General features: G+C 37.6%; 1 long non-coding RNA gene across 2 annotated transcripts; it reads right to left on the reverse strand.

The window, feature by feature from the left end:
- Positions 1-73: 73 nt before the first annotated feature.
- On the reverse strand, positions 74-5,414 carry LOC144653139 (uncharacterized). 2 transcript variants are annotated; one of them, XR_013570686.1, is made up of 4 exons: positions 3,440-5,414; positions 2,883-2,964; positions 1,555-1,607; positions 74-265 (listed from the first exon to the last, which is right to left on the reverse strand). It is a non-coding gene; the product is annotated as an uncharacterized LOC144653139 (long non-coding RNA). The 2 variants fall into 2 exon arrangements; XR_013570685.1 differs by lacking the exon at positions 3,440-5,414 and having other exon boundaries at positions 2,883-3,101.
- Between the last annotated feature and the right edge of the window lie 10,844 nt (positions 5,415-16,258).

Genomic DNA, 16,258 nt, shown 5'->3' on the forward strand with positions numbered 1-16,258 from the left:
TTTTATTGAAACACAAATTTTTTGTCATGAACCTCAGAATGGTTTTAAAATTTACATGTAATTAAGTGTCAGCATTTACATGTAGCCTTATTGGGTTCTGGGATGTTCATACTATATAAAAAGCCATAAATATCACTAAAGTATATTCAGGTTTAAACTGGCAACATGTGGGAATCAATCATGTGACAATTTTATTACATTGACACTGTGTATTTTTGAGTTCATTTTGACTAACAGGAATGCCCTTGCAAAGTCTTCAAGTCACCTGTAAATAGAAGCAAAACAAACAAAAAACTATTTTTTGATGAAATTGCTGTTTTCCAGCATGCAGACTGTATATTAAAATTAAATGACCTTTTTCAGTGTGCGAAAAAACTGGCTGCTTTTATGTTGGGCTAGTGGATCCAATATTTTTTTCCACTTGCTAGATAGCCAAATGACATTTATGGATTTTTATTTTTTGTTGTAGTTGTTTCGAAAGAAACATGGTACTTTGGGTAAGCTTATAATGGTTTCACCTTGCCCAGTCTACCTGGGTCAGGCAAGGAAGAAATCAATTTTCTTTGCACCCTTCCTTTCATTAATTATTGCAGAAAAATGTCAGTTTATTTTAATAATCTTTCAAAATGTTTTGGACCATAAAGCTGAATTTTTGTAATCTGTTCATTTCAAAACATTATGTCAGAGAAATCTATGTTTGGTATTCTTGTAGAGCAAGTTGCCAACAAAAACTAAGCTGGAGTTTATTTAAATCAAATTTACAGCTACTACTTGGCTAATTTCAATATGAGTTTAAAGAAAAATGTCAGATTATTTTAATAATCTTTCAAAATGTTTTGGACCCTAAAGCTGAATTTTTGTAATCTGTTCATTTCAAAACATTATGTCAGAGAAATCTATGTTTGGTATTCTTGTAGAGCAAGTTGCCAACAAAAACTAAGCTGGAGTTTATTTAAATCAAATTTACAGCTACTACTTGGCTAATTTCAATATGAGTTTAAAAAAAACTTGGGTATTGACAAAGTGCGAGCCAACAAGTCATGAGAGCCATTACACTATATATAAATAGCACATTGGTTAGCCTAAATAGCACATTGGTTAGCCTAAAAAGCTCCCTGGTTAGCCTAAGCAGTACTCCAGTTAACCTGAGTATAGTTAGCTGAGGTGGCTTGAGGTTATGCTATTTAATAAAGTTAGGTATTTCTTGCTTGTATGGCACTTATGTGTCATGAAACATGTGAGCCATGCAAGCCATTCCAGTTAGCCTACATAAGATTCCGGTTAGCCTACATAGTACTCTGGGTTTTCTTGCTTGCTTACTAAGTTCAAGGCCTCGTGAATTTTTACTTTGCTACTTTAAATGTTACTGAAGGTCATCCAACAACTGAAAAAGCAGGCCTTAAAAAATGTCAAACAGATTTTTTATAAAGTAGATAAATGTCTGGTAAAAAAGCAGATCTTAAATGCCTCAGGTAATGAATGTGTGTAGAGAGAAGGAAGGAAACTGCTAGAATTGACTGTCAGTATGTGTAAAACTAAGAGATCAACAACTACCTGAACTTGTTACAATCCGTAGTTTAATTCACTGAACAGTAATCCAGTATGTCCTGTCAAAACATTAGGCATTCTATTAGTCCCAAAAATTACCTATAGACCACAAAATGCAAAGGAAACGTAAATCTATGTTTACCAATACAATAAAACATCATGGGAAGAACAAATTTTAAGTTAAGAAATGGTCTCATTTATTAAACATGCCCAAAGAGGCAAAACAAATGCCTACATTGTGTGGTTCCAGAAAATTTCATACTCACTCCAAGGATGGTCAATGGAAATTCCGAAGGGGAGGGAGGTTGCAATAGCCAAAATTTTTAAAAAAAGTATGAAGCTAAACTGAAAGTTCCAGGGGGTCGGAAGGGTCCAAACCAAAGAAGATCCTTGGGGTAGGTATGGATATTTTTTGGAACCACACATTATAATTAAACTGCCATTACACTATTGAAGATACTTTAGCCTGTGCTGAAGTTAACTTATGGTCTGCGATAATTATTTCGTAAATTCTCTGTAATTTCATTACTTTTATAATTTGAAACAAAATATTTTTGTCATGAACCCCAGAATGGTTTCAAAACTTACATGTAAATAAGTGTCAGTATTCACATGTACATGTAGCCTTATTGGGTTCTGGGATGTTCATATTACATAAATAGCTGTAAATGTCACTAAAGTATATTCCGGTTTGAACTGGCCACATGGGGGAATCAATCATGTGACAATTTTATTACATTAACAATGTGTATTTTTGAGTTCATTTTGACTAAGAGGACTATTTTGACTATTTTTCCAGCATGCAGACTGTATATTAAATGGCCTTTTTCAGTGCGTGAAAAAAACTGACTGCTTTCATGTTGGGCTAGTGGTTTCAATAATTTTTTCCACTTGCTAGATAGCCAAATAACATTTATGGATTTTTATTTTTTGATGTTGACCTTTCCAGAGAACATGGGACTTTGGGTAAGCAATGCATATATAATGGTTTCACCTTGCCCAGTCTACCTGGATCAGGCCAGGAAGAAATCAATTTTCTTGGCACCCTTTCTTTCATTAATCATAAATTGCAGAAAAAATGTCAGGCTTCATTTGAATTTTTTACATTGCTAGCTGTAGTTTAAAATGCTACTGGAGGCCATCCAACAACTGAAAATACATGCCTTTAAAAATGTCAAACAGCTTTTTTATAAAGTAGGCAAATGTCTGGTCAAAAACTAGATCTTAAATGTCTCAGGTAATAAATGTGTGTAGAGAGGAGGATGGGAATTGCTGAGATTGGCTGAAGAGATCAATAACTATTTGAACTTGTTATAATCCATAGTTTAACTTACCAGTAATTCAGAATTAGTCCTCAGTTCTGAATTCTGTAAATCCTTTTTGCACATTAGGCATTCTATTAATCCCACAAATTACCTGTATACCACAAAATGCAAAAGAAACGTAAATCTCTGTCTGGCAGTACAATACACATTATGGAAAGATACAAATTTAAATTTAAGAAATGGTCTCATTTAATTATCACACATTCCCAAAGAGGCAAATATAATTTTTCTTTGCCGCCTAAAATGACCACTTGGTCAATATTTTGACAAACATTTCCTCACGTATAAATAATAAAAGGATGCGATTCTTATTAATTTGAAGTAGCTTAACATTCAGACGAATAACAATTACATGCCTCGACGAACTGAGTGACATTACTATGATAATATCGCCTCAAAATCTACAAGATCTATTTCTTTATCGCCGAGCTCGGCTTTAATTCCAGTTAGCTACGTTTTAGCACGATTTTATCTTTAGCGCTTATATAAATCTTCACATAAACGCAGAAGACATAGGCTTAAGCCAGTCTTCAAAATAAAATTATAGTACAATGAGAAACGCTTACCTAAGGTCACTGTATAAAGTTTCTGTTAGAAATGTTTGCGAAAAGCTTCCACCGTTTCTCCTCATTCCATATTCTTCTTTATCGGGAATACAAATAAAGGATATTGCATACCCTTTGTTTGGGGACTCGTGATCGCGTCAAGAAGAAAGAACATCGACAAAACTATCCTATATAACTCAAAATCACTTCATTCGATCGCTATCCCCGCCATTTTGAAAATGCTCTAGTGAGCCCGCAATACGGACCACAGGGAATCCGCTAACTTCTCCCCAGGCCCACTCCTTTCGTCTGAAATAAATAACATCCATCCTCGCCAAAAGCAATTAAAATGAAAAGAAACTGACAACGCTATCATAAAGAGCATACTCTCAAGCCTTTGGCAAATTTTTCTTTTATTTCAAATGCAAATGGTCGTTGAGTAGGAAGCCAACAAACTTTTCAATTGTATTTTTTACTGCCGTACTTTTTCAGGAAAAAGTAATAATGGCCATTTTTAAATGCACTATTTAAAAAACTACAACTTCGCTCAAAAAGATCCTAAGAGAGAGGTTCTAGTACAGTTTTCAAGCGAATTTAAAAATGCGATCCGTTCTGGCCACGTGACCGATGACGTCATAACAATGGGATTGATTGAATAGTACTTCACATATAAGTATCTACCAACATGTACTTTCTTGTTTCCTCACATTTAATGCAACGCCAGATACGAACTTGTACCCAGACTCCCATTTTTTGAAAATTGTACATAGCCCCCTTAATATTTATATTTTGTTCGGTACCTGGGCAGTCCGAAATGCCTCACACCAATGTGCTTCAAACTGCAATGACTGCTTTTTCAGTAACAAACTATTTTCATCACAGTGAGCAAAAATTAACTTCTGAGCAAAGTCACGTGACTAATGACGTCATCGACCTACGACTTACACAAGAAGTAGTTTATGGTAAGAGTTATTGAGTTATTTTTTCAAAATAGCTCTTTAGTCGGCGCGATGTTCCGTGACTCAGTGGGTCAGTGAAGTATGTTTGTTTGTCACACCAATCAGATTTCAGGTACTATCAGAACCAATCAAATTGCAGTTTATAAAGGCGAAGTAATCTGACGAAATTATGTGTCGCAGCGTGTTGCAGTTCGTTTTCGTTGAAAGATTAATTGGTGAGTTGTGAATTATCATGGATTTGAAACGTATTCGTAGTTTGCGAATCAAATTGTGAGCTTCGATACAAAGTTCCCAACTTCGGCCCGAATTTATTAAATCCTTCTGTAGTTATGTTATCAAAAAGGGCTTTGCTACGCTAAACTGTTGGAAACAAATGTCATAAAAATAAAATACGTTAATGTTCAGCGAGCCGTAAACATGTTGTCTCGAACAAATTAGTCTTCCCTGTCGCGTAGCGTCGCGTCGGCTTCGATTAAAATCAATTTTACATATGAGCAAACCATCCAGTTTCATCCGGTTTACAAACGCAGAAGACTTGAAATTGAAGACAGTGAAGATTATGCCTCACAGAAATCGTTAAATATGTGTTTTCATACAAAACAGTTGCAATTTGACCAAATTTCTACATGCATGATATTTATTTATCGGCAAATCACTTGCGTGATCGCTGATGCGAAACGTTGTCTTGCACTTCAAGCTACTTTCCTTGACAAGTTCTAAAATCTTCGAGTTCAGAAATCGCCATGACTTTCGAGCAACATGTCTTGTTTCTCCTCAACTACCAAACTTGGAAAGTTCAGTCGGGCCGAAGTCGGGAAATTTGTATCGATGTTTGCAATTTGATTCGCAAACTCGCACCGTTATTGGCAACTTCATAACAAAGTTTCCAATTTCCCAACAAACTTCGCAAAGCGGGCGGCCAAAGTAAAATGAAATCAACTGTAAAACATTTCGTTCAAACATTTAACATTTCGTTCAAACATTGAACCGGTACAAGTAACTTTACTGTTAAAAGCAACTACGATCGATAGCAAAAACAGAATAAGAGCGTGCCATTTCGTGACAACTTTGTTGAATAGAATTTACGTTGTGAATGAACGAAAATCTTTGTTGAACAGTTTTGACAGGAAACAAATACTCCAGGTGTACTGCGCTTTAAAGAACTTTTCAGAAGAGAGTGGTTTTTTATTTGATTCGTTTATTACTTCGTTTATTATAGTACTTTTCGTTCAATGTCTTTATGGAGACGTGGCTTTTTCGAGAAAAAAAAGGGTATCGTGTTACGTTCGTTTTAAAAAAACACAGGTATCATGTTACAAAAGTGAGAAAAACAACGGTATCATCTTACAGTGTTTGGCAAAAAGCCAAAAGTATTCCGTAACAAACAAAAGTAACCCGTTACGGTTGCTACAAAGCTAGCAACAAAATAACCGCTTTAAACAGAATAAGAACGTGCCATTTTGTGACATTTTGACAATTGAATTAGTTTTGTTTTTTAATTAAATGATGAAAATTTCCGCATTAAATAAAACAGTTCTGATGTATCAAAATGCATGTAAAAATTATTTTCTTTGCAAGCAAACTTTGTGCAAAAAAGTGACTCCGTGGGGCGCCATACACAAATAGCTCAACCCATGGCATAAACCATCCCAACAGGACAATCACCCAGTTTCACCCCAAGCCACTCCATAAATTGAAAAAATAACTCCTGCACGCCTAGCGTGCCTATGTTTAGTTAAGAAAGAATGGTGCTCCGTGTTATAGGCCAGATGATATTCATTTGAAATTTGTCTTCAAAAACATATTTCATTTGCCATATTCATAGAATCGTTCAATATAACAATATCGGTCACTTACATCATTTTAATATTGCTGACTCTTCTTTTTTTTCTCTGTGGTCGGTCTCTGTGGCTGTTATTATGGTAAGTTGACTTAAAGTTTGTACTGCGTTCGTCTAAATGGGAGTATTATAATTCGTTTTTTTTATTTTAAACAGGCTCGTTGACACCAAAGACCACAGTCGTTCAGTAAAGGATGTTCCGGAAACTATCTGCAAACCGAAACAAACTGAAAAGCACTGAACAACCAGTGCTTTTCAGTGCTATGGTATTGAAAGCTGTCTTCTGGTCCTCTACTGTGCTCAAAACGCCAGCCATTTTTTTCACTAGCATCTCGAAGCAGATCCAAACTTCGCGCCATTCAAATCGCGTGGAAGCGTTTGATTGGCCCCCTGGCTGCCTTTGTTTATTAACCAATCAGAATGCCGCGTTTGTTTCTTTTTTTTTGCACTGAATTTCGTCATTTCTGCATCGAATTTCCTAAAAACTGCATTTCTCTAAGCAAATCAGATTCGAGAAATTTTTTGATGTATATTATTATGTAGGGAATCGTCACTCTTTTGGGAGCAGTTTACTCAATGGTGGCGCAAAAAAGTTCTTGAAAAAAATAACTTCATCGGAAAGCACGATTTTATTTGCTGGCACCAAAACACTAGCAACGAGCGAGTGCTTAACTACTTTCTTCTGCGACGACACGCTGAGCTTTGATTGCTTTCTTTTCAGACTGAAAACGAAACTAGAAGTTCTACGTAAAGTAGGCACAGCAAACAAATCGCTTCATAAATATGTTACTTGGGCACCTATACTGGTGATTGTTGGCAGTTACTGGGGGTTGCTGGCAATTACTGGTGGTTGTTGGCAGGTTATTGACGGTTTTGTTGGCAGTAGTTGGTTACTGGCGGTAAGATGTGGTTTGCCTGGTGCTTGTTGGCGGTTATTGGCAGTTATTGGCGGTTTTGTTGGTTGTTGGCAGTTGTTGTTGGTTATTGGCGGCTGTTGGTGGTTGTTGGCGGTTATATTGGTAGTTGTTGGTGACTGCTGGCCATTTTGTGAACTGGTGAACCCACTTTACTGAACTCACAATAGGAACACACCCGCATCATCACTCACACTCAAAACCGAATTTGAGTTCCCGTAACAACTTTTGTACTTTAAAATTCTGCTCGCCGATTCGCTTCTTTGTTGCGGCTTCGCCACTCGCGCGCATATTCCCTAATTTACATCGAGGTGTCACTCTTGAAAATGATGTACAAATCTTTAAAACGTCGATTCGTTTTTTTTTATTGTATGTTTACCATAACAGCTTCCCACACTAGACTGAGTATTACGAATTTACGTACCTAAAAAAGAAAAACAACCACAACCTCAAGTAGTTACTTTATTGAACAAGAATGAGATTTTCACAACCTCCAAGGAGTTAGCCTTCAAGAAATGTCCAGATTATTGCCAGAAGCCGAAAGGATTGATGATGCTTTCATGGCAGAACTTCTGTTGCTGTCGGCTTTGAGAATACCAGCAAAGGCTAGGATGTAGGCGAGGGCAGAGATGTTACTTGAACAACTGTGTGAAACAAAAGACACAAATTAATGCTACTGCTATCAAAAGTGGCAACGAAGCATTTGCAACCCACCATGACCATTAAATCCTACCAGTTTCTTCATTACGTTTTTTTTCTACGATTAAAGGATTTGGTGGAGATATATTATTCTGGCAGTCATAAAATAGCAGATCTTCAGATTATCACCAAAGCATAACTACTATGTCATGTATAAAACTATGTCTTGTATCAGAGACACCGTAAATTGGTTCTTTTAAACTATGGCTATAATAAGCAACCTACTCATGACACCATGAAAAAGAGTAAGTAAACCAAAAAGAGAACAGTAGCACTATTGACAGTATACAGCTTTAGGTTTTCCAAAGAAAGCGTCGAGCCTATTAGTGCGACAAGATAGTGGTCTGGGTGTTCATTGAAGTTTTGCATATTGGTGCAGATGAAATCTACCAGCTTGTATTTTTGCAAGTGAAGTATTTGTTTTTCCTCTTACGAGGCCGCTTTTCTGTACTTTTTCTTTCGCTGAGTTTTGAAAACGGTTCTAATATTTGGTGTGTCTAAAAGTATCTTGTTTCCTCTAGTCTGAAAAAAAGAAAATGTGTGACATCATGTTTGCATAGCCGTTATATCACATTAACATTCAAAGCGTGTAGCAACACTCTACTTCAAGCTTAAAGCTTTCATCTTGCAACGTTAATTGAAATAGAAAGTTAACAATTCAGGAGCAAGTTACAGATTCCAGGGTAAAATAAAACTTGATCTTATTGTAGTCCTTTTTTTAAAATCGTGCAACAAGCGATCAGTGTTCTCAAAGCCGCAATCAAGGCCGATTTTTTCGAGATATCTCTACTTAAGATAAGTTAAACAACCGTAGAAAAGCAAGATATCAAGGAGTATCACCAGGCAATTCTTTTAAGAGCAGGCAGAATAAATTGAACACTGTGAAAAAACGAATAATTATGCAGACAAGCAAACTATTTAGCGTACTGGAACATCATCTGCCAGACAGACATGCTTATGCAAATAATATTGAACTTAAGATCTTTTTTAAACCAGATTGAAGCACTGAGCAATCCAAAGTGTTAACAGCCTTGGAAAACTGCAATGATGACATCAAGGGACGATTCATCGACGCGCAGATGAACCTAAACAGCGGTCTTTCACTTGTTCAACATCAGGCGTATTAGAACGTTTCTCAATCATGTGTTAATGTTTTTTTTCAAATTTTTTTTATTGCATCACACACAAAGAAATACATCACAAAAAAGTAAACAATACAGCTACTTACAGACCAATTGCATACAAAACTTAAGATAAAATAACTTACACTTATTTTACACTTGTCATGTAATATATACAAAATGATACAGAGACAAATAAAGGGAATATATGTCGGAAATAAAGTAATATGAGGGCTATGCATTAGATTAATATTTGAACATATTACAACTATGTTATTATTTTTAATTTTTAGTGCGAGCAAAGTTATCTATTTTTTATTAATTGTGTAATAAGTTACCGGAAAAAATTATTCAGTCATTGTTTGAATATGAGAGCAGTTTTCTAATTTCCATTGAACAGTGACTTTATTCATGAATTCATTGACAGAGAGTTTTTTCTCAAGACATTTAGAAGCATAAATATATTGTTTGGCCAAGGTAATGAGCAAGTCTAATCTGCGCTTTATGGGACTGGAAAGCACTTCAGACAGATGCGATATGTCATGAAGAGCAATTTGTTTATTGGATAGAATGATCGCAGTATCTTGATAAACCAAGGTAAAATTTGTGAATAAAAGATTGCAGAATCATTACAGTCAATAAAGGTATGTTCAATTGAGTCCGAACTAGAAAAAAAAATACATTTGTCGTCTTTGGCTAGATGGTAACGTTTGAGTTCTTTCTTCCTAACAGTTATTCTATGCAAGAAACTGTTACAAGATGTAATCTCGAGATAAGCAAATGACGTGTGAAACATCATATAATGAGGCCTTTGCCTAAATAAAGACACTTCGTTCATCCCATGCTAGTGTGCGTGTCCCATTTAGAACACGAATTGTAACATGGTGGCAGCGGTCCAAAGACCAAACCGTGACTACTACTGAAGGAACCTCCACAACTTCATCGCCGCCAATAACGCTACAGGCGTCCATAGTGACCACTACCAGTACCACTGCAAGTGTGGCGAGCCCCGCACAGATAGCATTCTCTATTCAAGGAGCACACCATTGAAACCTATCAAGTCGCGCTTTTTCTTCACTGTATCGGGCCTGAAGCTTTGAAAATTTTTAATGGAATGTCCTTTGACAACGTCCATGACAGGGAGAAGTTGGAAAACATTATGAAGAAATTCGACGAGTTTACGATCGGCGAAACAAACGAAACATACGAGCGGTATGTGTTCAACAGTCGGAATCAATCGCCCGACGAAACCTTTGATGCATACGTGGCTGCATTGCGTACTCTCTCGCAGACATGCAACTTCTGTGAGTACATTCGAGAATCGCTTATCCGCGACAGGATCGTGTTGGGAATCCAAAACCCGCAAACAAGAAAACGACTTCTTCAAGAAAGAAAGCTTACGCTAAACAAGTGCATCGACATCTGTAGAAGTTCGGAAACCAGTGCATCACAAATGAAGATAGACATCCATCGAATTAAGGAAAAGCGAGAAACATCGCGTCCTCCACACGGCAAGCAGAGAAACGGCAAGAATGATAAGAATTACAAGTCTCGAAAATCCTGCCTCTTCTGTGGTGGAGTCCACCCGTTCGAAAAAGGAAAATGCCCAGCGTGGGGTCACAAATGCCGTCAATGTGGAGGAAGAAATCACTTTGCCGCAAAATGCAAGAAATCTAGAAAGCGCGTAAACAACATCTCATCGACAGATACCCCCTCATCGTCAGTGGACGAAGATGAAGACATGGACTTCATAGCTGGCATAGCTGTCGAAAGTGCAAACATATGTTCTGTTGAACCATCTGATAAGAACCGCCTTCCCAGGAGATCTATTCCGAAATGCTGATTGATGACAAGCCCATTAAGTTTCAAGTGGATTGCGGATCGTCGATAAACATCTTGCCGAACATAGACGTCGTTGCAAATTACAACTTAGCACCCACTTCAAAAACCCTTATCATGTGGAACAAGACGGAGGTCACGCCATTAGGCACAACAAGAATCATCCTCACGATTCCTCAAAACCAGAAGAAGTACTCTGCGGAGTTCGTTGTAGTTACGGGAAAATTAACCCCCTTGATTGGGGCAAGAGCTGCACAACACATGAAGCTCCTAACAATACACTGGAATAATTTCAAGTCAGTACCAGCGCCTAAGCAGAATGAACCAGTGGTTCATCAATTACTGACTGCGCAGCAAGTTGTCACGCAATACCCAAAGGTCTTCAAGAGCCAACTCGGACGTTTCCCAGGCATGGTGTAGATTGAGATCGACGCAAATGTACGACCAGTCGTCACACCAACAAGAAGAATTCCCACGGTACTAAAAGAGAAGTTCAAGTAAAAGTAGATAGACTTCAGAATCTGGGAGTAATCGCTCAAGTCGAAAAACCCGCCTGTAGATTGACGTCAACAGGATGAACATGAAATGTGCATTGTCAACAAATTTAAATGAGTAAGAAGAAGTAGTGACTTTGCAGAAAAAAAATTAAGACATGGAATGTGGGATGAACTCAAATTAAACAGAATAATGACGATAAGAAATTAATGACATATCGTACAATTATCCGACGCCTACTTTTATTGCGCGACACATCGATATAAAGAAAACGAATCTGATCATTAAATCTGTATCAAAACTGTAACAGCAAATTATGACCAAGTTAATGGGCTATTACCCTGGTGGCTTAATAGTTTTTTTTTCATTGTAAGCCTTACCTGTCACGACTACGTAATCGACTATGACTGCAAACGCAATCGGTAATGGTATTGTTTTGGGCTTCCTCCATGGTGATACCAACGCAAGCACAGTGGTACCATTCGTAAAATCTTAAGCACTGAGCCATCTCGTTTCTTGATCTGTGGTCAGCAAGAATACCCCTGCCAAATACATAATACCCTGCAATAATAGCACCACATGTCCAAGGCAAGAGGGGAGAAATGTGATTGTATCTCTCCCCTTCACCCAAAAGTGGATGCAATAGAAGGTGGAGTGGTTCCTTTGTCTGTGGTTGATGGCAACAGGGAGGGGTCTTCGTTGTGTTGTACATGGAGGAGCCACCGAGATTACAGTGTTGCTGTATAGGGCGCCCTAAAAAGCCAGCCGTAAGTGATATCTGAAGGATGAAAATACACCACATATCATTCAAGGATGAAATACACCACATATCATTCCTCATTAGCACCCCCCACCCCCCCCCCCCCACAATTTGGTAAAACCACTATAAGAAACCAGCAACGCGAAAGGGGTCAGGTTAAATTGATGATGGCTGAACTTACGACAGGCAATCCACGAACATTGCAGTAGTGTACGGAAGGTGGTGGGTTCGAGTCCCATCTGTGAACTCGGAATTTTTTTCTGAGTTATTTCTCTCCACACATCAATCCATTATTATTTATTCAATGCATTTAAGTCAACACATTTGAAGTGGGAAAGGGCAATAAACATACTTGTTTCTGAGGCAATACTTCTACTTGATACTTTGCTGCCCTATATTCTCCCCTTGCAAAAATGTGAGAAGTTTCTTTTTGTTACTGTAATGAATTTCTGCAGATGATTTGGCAGTTATTGCATTAAAAACATTGTTAACTTGCAGTGCATTATGAGCATACCGGCATCTGTATAATTGTCCAGAGTTCTAAGAATCTGGCTCTTGACGGTAGTGCAAACAATATTTCTGACGTTGGGGCAGACTACAACGGCACGAATGTCTGAATCTGAGGTACACACTGATAAAGCCCACTGTATTGCCTCATCCCTTGAATGGTACTGTGCTGTGATCTGTGGAACAAATCAACAGGTCAATAAAAAGAATAATAAAGATAACAGTATTAATAGTAATAAAAATAATATTTCTAACAATGATTTAGTAGAAACTCAGTTGTGTTCTATTGGAAATCCGCGAATCTGATTGGTTCTCCCACTGATTTCTATTCGCCGATAGAAAACAGTCGCGCGCTCGCGTAGCTGTTTAAGCGGTAAATTTTCTTGATTTTTGTCTTCAAAGTGCACAATATTGTAGGTTTTGGACTGCAATCCTTTAGAGTTTCTACTAAAACAATAAGACTACTCGCCCTCGTTTTCTATGAGCGATAGTCAACTCGGCTGCGCCTCGTTGACTATTTGCTCATAGAAAACTTGGGCTCGTAGTCTAATTGTTAAATAATATGATAATGAAAATAATAATTTTAATAAGTAATAGTAAACAGACCGAGTGGAGTACAATTCAGTGAGTAATCGTGCGAGTAATTTCTAAATCGGCAGAGCATGCAGCACAAGGCGGATTTGATTAATCTCTGATTGTACAACACGAGGTCCAATTACTGATTAATCATGTCAATAAGAAAATTAGAGGTTAGGAAGCTTAGTTTGGCCAATTATAAAGTGACAAAAAGGCACGCGCAAAACCAATCAAAATCGAGAATTTTGTTACAGATACGATTATAGAATTAATGATGACAATAATAATAAACAGTTATTGGATGAGGTTTTTGTGATATCCGATATAATCAAGGCCTCGGTAAGTGTTATCAGCCTCAGCCTTCAGCTTAGGCTGATAGCACATACAGAGACCTCGATTATTCCGGATATCACAAAATCCGAATCTAATAACTGTTTTATTATACAGTGTTTTTTTGATAGAAAACAATGACAAATCATATCAACCTGTTTCAACACTTGTCGGCTTGTCGTCCTGCTTAATTCTGAATGCTTTTTCCTCATAGTATTTCGTGGAATAGTTCCTTCTTAATTTTGGTCAGTCATTTTGTGTTTTGCGAGACTTTATGGTCCAATAATTTTTCAACTTAGGTCAGATGATTGCTCGGTTGAAAAAGCGAATCGACGAACTATGAATTTCCTTCGCTGGCAGATGCCTGCCACATTAAACTTGGAAATCATGCATTGCGCGTGCAATCTACAGATTAGTGAATAATCTGCTAGCAGATCATTCACTAATCTGTAGGTTGTGCAGATTCCCAGAATTAACCGTAGGCTTTTAGCCAATAAGAAGACAGCTAGTGACTACAATGTATAATACTACTAATAATAATAATGAGTAAAACGTTCCATTGTTTAAAAACTTGATTAACATGCAGATTTTCCCTTTCAGTAAGTTTTTCTGTTTATTAAAAATACTGAAAATGTGGTCTAAATTGGCTCATTAAACATCTTTCATTAATTTCATCCACCCACGTCTAGTAAGCAAATTATATCCTTAAAGAGAAGGATAGTTTGTCCACTTAATACCTGTTCCACAAGATGTTCATAATGCATGCAACCCTAAATAGTTGCACCCAATCGGTAAATGGAGTACTTGTTTCACTAGCCGCATTACCAAGGATTCAAATGTTACACTGTAAGGTTTATTGCCACGTTTCATACAGTAGGTTAATCGAAAGCTGTCAATAGATTACAACTCGTTAGGGGAGTGAAGAAATATATAATAAACGTATAAAAATTTACAGCTTACCCATTGGTGTCTGTGGAACGGATCCGCGACTAGAGAAGATGATTAAGTTCGTTCTCTCTAATTATCGTTTATTGCGTCGCATAATACGTATTTAAGAAAATGTCAAAAATTGCTTTCGTAGGCCGAAACACTCCCCTCTCTTCTAGAAAGTTGTGCAAGTTAAAAAGTTTAAATAGTAAAGTTACAAAATCGAGTTTAGCAAAGTTCATTTAGTCTTTTATTTCGTTTTCGTCCACTGGAACGATGACTATTATCCTCTGAACAGGACGTTCAACCGTTACATAGCCTCCTCCGCGGTATGTCTTTACAGGTTCTCCTGGCTTAGTGTTCTTATAGACGATCTCCACTCTGCGTACTCTTCCATCTTTACTCGGTTTGGCTGTGATAACTTTGCCTAGTTTCCAATTTCCTCGAACAAGATTCGAGTCTTGTATCAAGACGGGTCTTGACATCGAAGTATCCAGAATCTTTCTGCTCTGTCTATATCTTCTGGCGTTAATGGACTAGTTACATTCTTTAAGGAAGGTCAAGGTTTTCGTTTGTACAAGGACAATACCGTTGCAGTCACTCTGATTCGCTTAGTGTAGTTGGAATATCTGTTTATTTCAATTCTTGCTTCTAAGCTATCTTCAGATTTAGCTTCAGCTAACATAACTGTTTTTATCTGTTCTGGTAACTCTTTCTGATAATTTGGCTTGCATATCGGCCACTCATGTTCAGGAAATCTAAGGAATTCTAGACCGGTTTGCCAGATGCTATTCAATCCAATCTCTGCTGGTTTCCTTCCTCGTGTAATCCAATCCGCTATGTTATTCTTACTCTCTACCCAATACCAATCATCTTTGTTGGTTCCCTGTTGGATCTCGCCAATACGTGTGGTGGCGAAAGTATTAAAGCCATATGATTCCTTTTGAACAATTCCGTACACTATTTGTGAGTCAACGATGTGGTAGAATTTAGTAAATTTGTACCTCGATTCCTTTTCTATAAATGTCTTGAGTCTTTTATTCACAACTGCTCCACATAATTTGACTCGGTCAATAGACATTTTCTTCAGAGGGGAAAGTCGATTTTTAGATATGATCAATCTGCTCTCATAGCTGTTGTCTGTGGTGTTCCACCTGGCGTAAGCGCATGCGCCGTAAGCTACTTCTGATCCGTCACTAAATATCACTAAAATTGGATCTCCTCTTGCATTTGCGGCTTTGATACATCTCTCAAAGACTTCTTGTTCCACGTTTGGAAGATCATCAAAGAAGTTCATCCATTCTTTCTTAAGCATATCAGGAATTGGATCATCCCAGTCAGATTTGTTTTCGCTTATTCACAAACTTCTCATCAAGCCTTTAGCCCTGATTGTAAATGGAGTGGCGAGTCCCATCGGATCATAAATGCGATTGACTTGAGATAAGACAATTCTTTTTGTAAGTTTGATGTCTTGTGAGCTCGTTATATCAATTCCTTGGGGTGGAGGTCTTTTCCTTTTACTCTTCATCTGTAAATCGAATTTAACGCGAAAACACAACTGATCCGTACGCGGATTCCATACAACTCCAAGAACCTTTTCCGTGGGTTCGTTTGAATCGCCTCTCAAGGTGAGCGTCAGATTTTCTTCAGTGTCATCTTTTGACATTATCCATTCTTTTATGCGAAATCCTCCCTTGATCAAGAGTTCTTCAATAGCTTCTGTTAGTTGTTTTGCTAACTTAGTGTCATCGACGCTCTCAATTATGTCATCCATGTAGGAGTTTTCCTTTATAATCTGAGCTGCTTGGGGATGAGATTCGATACCCATTTGTGCTGGTTTTCTCATAGCAACGGTTGCTATAGTTGCGGAAGG

Source organism: Oculina patagonica, chromosome 5, assembly GCF_052425735.1.
Source record: "Oculina patagonica isolate OP01 chromosome 5, crgOcupat, whole genome shotgun sequence".
Classification (NCBI taxonomy): domain Eukaryota; kingdom Metazoa; phylum Cnidaria; class Anthozoa; order Scleractinia; family Oculinidae; genus Oculina; species Oculina patagonica.